Here is a 4517-nt window from a genome sequence, read left to right as displayed (position 1 = left end):
TAAGACAGGAAAGGTAGTTTGATGCCAAATTTTGGAGGACGTTGACTGCCAGGAAAAGGAGTTTGAAATTTAATTGGGAGCCAGTAGATAGTCACTAAAAGATGACCAGAGAAAGATAATTTGATTAATTAATCTAACATTTTTTAAATGGGGTTAGTATGTGTTAGGGCCTGTGCAAAGAAATTCAAAGAAAAAATAAAGTCCCTACCTGCAAGAAGCTTATATTTGATGGTGAAGATAAGTACTATATAAAGTATGTGGTGATTAAAAATAACAAGAATAAGTACAAGTAATTGGGAGGTAGAGATAATAAAGTCCAGAGGGAGGGCATCAGCAATTGGGAGAATCAGGAAAGGCTTCATGAGGAAAGTGTTGCTTAATCTTCATCAAGAAAGAGGAGGAATATTTTATGATGCAGAAACGAAGAGGAAATGTATTCCAGGAATGAGAGTAGTCAATGTAAGTGCAAGAAGATGCAAGATGGAATGCAATGTATGAGGAAGAATCCTATGGATCACAGAATATGGGAAAGGAGTAATATGTAATGAAGTAGGTGTAACAACAATGCTACTTGCTGCTACTGTGGCTGTGTGAGACCAATAATACCAACACACAAGAGGGCTGCTAGAACAGGTCCTTTGATCTGCTTTTCTAAGGAAAGCAACTTTAAGGGGTTTACAATCCCAGTTCAATTAAACATAAATATATCATTCACTTAGTTCAGGGGAAAAAGTCAGCACCCGAACTCCAGAGAAAACAAAAACAGAAATTATATAAACAGAGCAAAATAACACAAATCAGCAGACAGGCTTCCAGTTGTCTGTCCAAGACATTACATACACAGTTACTAGAGAGAGAAGCACCATCATATGGGTTTTTCAAAGCTGGGGAGCTCCAACTGCTACCCACAGTATTGTCTGGTCCAATCATATAACACTCTTCCAGTGAGTGAGCCCCCAGCAAAAGGCTAACTTCAGAGTATATATATATATATATATATATATATATATATATATACTTCTTCAGGGTCATAAGGCATCACAACCATCCAACTCAAACTCATGTGACCTAGGCCTTCCTGTGACCTAAGCAGGTCATCAAAGACTCCCAATTGAATCAAAGATTCTTCATTGAAACAAAGGCAAGACTCAAAGGCACTTGATTGCCTTAGTGCTGAGAAAAACAAAAGAAAACAAAAAGTCCCCCTTTACTTGCCATTACAGTAGGAAAGGCATTATGGGGCAAGATTATGAAGGGATTTAAAAGATAAATAGAGAAGTTTTTATTTGATCTTACAGGCACTGATATGCCACAAAAGTGTGTTTTTGTTTGTTTTATTTTGTTGTTAGCCAGGGAGTTACATTGTCAAATATGCACTGGAGGAAAATAGGCAGTTTTGTGGAGGATTGACTGGAGAGGTGAGTGATTTGAGACAGAGAAAAATTAGAAGGCTATTTGAATAAGTCACTACACATTATGATGATCAGATCTGCAGTAGTGTGAAAGAGGGTTTGGAAGGGAGAGAGTATAGAGGTAGAAAGAGAAGGAAATAGTTCAAATGAGTGATAATAATGGCAAGTACTATGGTGGAGACAGTGAGAATTGAATCAAACCCATAATTTTAGAAGACAAGAAAAATATTTTATTATATATTAAGGTTGTAGAGGACAAGACAACAAAAGTTATTACATCTTAGAGTTGACCATAATAAATATGTGTATTAGCATTATATTTCTCACAGCAAAATCACTCCTTATACATTGAAATACAATTCTAAAAAGGCTAATTGACCAAAGTATTTTAACTGGCTGCTGCAATTAAAATAATTTACAGGTTTTATTTGATTTAATGCTACACTATTATAAGGTCATTAATTCTTGTAATTATCCCCAGTGCCATTTCTGTAACAAAAAAGGGACAAATAAAGCACATAGTTTCTCTTTTAAAAATCTATGTACTGAAAAAGAGATTATATCACCAATTAATTTCTGGTGTTCTAGATTACTTGTGCTTTTAATAAGTGTGGAATAAAGACTTTCAAAATAGAAAAAAAATGTAAAGTAAATTTTAAAACTTGGTAAATGTTCAGGAAATTTTGTTTTGTGTGATGCTAGGGAAAAAGTCCTTTTTCAGACTATATATAAGAAGCGATTAAGAAGGAAAGTTGTCCTATAAAATGAATTTTATAAATAGCTTAAATACAGATCTTAAGCTGAATTTCTACTTGCCTTTCATGTCAATTCACATTTATTATGCAACTACTAAGTTCTAGGCACTATATTAGAGGATTTCTATTGACTTTATGGTAGACAGTCACTTATGGAAGAGAAAAAGCCTTGCTCTACAATAGTGAGAATCCAGATGATATTTGCTAGTATACTTACGTAATAAATCCATTTTGCAAGATTGCATGACATTCATCAGGAGTTTTCAGCAATGTGGAAGAAGTAAGGCACATGATAAAGAGGAATAGCAGTAGGACAAGAGGGTAATGGATTCAATTGTTGTATGTAGATGAATTTGCCAAGTGTTACCTCAAACTGTGAATGAAAGAAAAGAGGAAGATAGCAGGAGAGATTGACTGATGGAATCAGAAATAGTACAGGAATTACGCATCAGATTGAGGATGCCAAAAAATGTTTAGGATGGATATGGCAAAAGGCAGTCAGTCAATAAATATTTATTAAATGCTTACTATTTCCAGAAATGGGAAACTGTTTTCTCAGAGATTAATTTGAGAGTTTTCAATCATCAAGATCAATTTGTTTTTATTTTATTATTATTTTGGAGGCAACTGGTGTTAAGTGTCTTGCTCAGGGTCACACCCCTCAGTAAGTGAATAAGGCCAGATTTGAAATCAGATCATCCTGACTCCAAGGCTAGGTCTACCTAGCCACCCCACGCTCAAATAATTTTGAGTAATGGTTGGATCAAGAAGCATCTCTGTTGCTTAAGTGGAATGAAGGTGGACATTATGAGATTTGAAAAGGCAAATGAAATGTGAGGCTAGGAGTTTTAATGGACATTGACAAGTATGTTGAAGTCCCTAAATATAAGGTCAGGGGTTGTATTAGAGAGAAAAAAAATAATAAGATACTGAAAAGAGGAAGAATGCTTTGGACTTTGGAAGATAAATGCAAGAAAGTGATGGATTAGGTCATTAAGACAAAGTGGACCTAAAAGCAAGATGTCAGTTAATAGTGGCAAAAGGAAATCTTGATGGTGAGAGAAAAAGAGTAAGGAATATACCTATTCCTCCTCCTGCTTCTATTCTTCGAGGGTTATGAGAGAAGAAACATTTGGCTTTGGAGAAAGTTGCCATAGATACTAAGGGGAAAAATATTTCTTTTTAAAAATGTAATAATTTATCTTCTCCAATTACATGTGAAGGCAATTTTTAATATTCATTTTTTTCAAATTTTGAGTTCCAAATTCTCTCCTTTCCCTTTATTGAGAAGACAAGCAATTTGATATAGGTTATATATATACAGTGATAGAAAACATGTTTCTATTTTAGTCATGTTGTCAAAGAAAACACAGACAAGAAAAATAAAAAGTATGCTTTGATCTGCATTCAAGCTCCATTCTTTTTCTTGAGATGGATATAGCATTTTTCATAATAAATCAATCAGAATTGTCTTGGATCATTGTCTTGCTGAGAATAGCTAAGTCATTTGCAGGTGATCATTATACAATATTGATTTTACTGTATACAATGTTCTCTTGGTTCTGCTCATTTCACTTTGTATCAGTTCATGTAAGTCTCTCCAGGTTTTTTATAAGAGCATCCTGCTTGTCATTTCTTACAATATAATTGTATTCCATTACAATCATAAACTACAACTTATTCAGCCATTCCCCAGTTGATGGACATTCCCTAACTTTCCAATGATTTGTCACCACAAAAAGATCTACTATAAATATTTTTATACACATATATTATTTCCTTTTTAGAACAATATTTTCAATAGCGTAAGAAGACACGTATAATTTGATTTAGCATAAAGTGGACTTAGTTAATGAAATAAGAAATCAAGATACCACAGTGGAACTAGGGAAGAGGATGGTATAGATTAATAAAAGGGAAAGATTGGTAGCTATTGATCAGATTTTGGGATGATACAGGAAGGATAAAGTATTTCCACCTATGCAACTGTTACTCTGAAGGATGGGGAAAAGTTGATCATTAGCTAAAAAAATCTGCCTACTAAATGTGAAATACTCTGTAAAGAATGATCAGTTTCTGAGGCTCACTTGCTTTATATGGTAATCATAAAGTTAACATGAGCCCTCATCATCTCCTCCCCTCCCCCCCACTCCAGGATAGCCCAAGTTCCTTTGTATTCTGACATGCTTTTGCAGAAAAGGAATAAACTGGTGGTTAGGACTTTGGAGGATGAAATGAACTCATGATACATTCCACATTTTAGAACATAATTGTAAGATAGTGGAGCATGAGATTTATACAGACTCTACCTTACACACTGCCACAGGCTCTTTGCTACCCAGAAACAAAG

The sequence above is a fragment of the Trichosurus vulpecula genome, chromosome 1, assembly GCF_011100635.1.
Source record: "Trichosurus vulpecula isolate mTriVul1 chromosome 1, mTriVul1.pri, whole genome shotgun sequence".
NCBI classification, from domain to species: Eukaryota; Metazoa; Chordata; class Mammalia; order Diprotodontia; family Phalangeridae; genus Trichosurus; species Trichosurus vulpecula.
Note: the sequence above shows the minus strand (reverse complement) of the source record.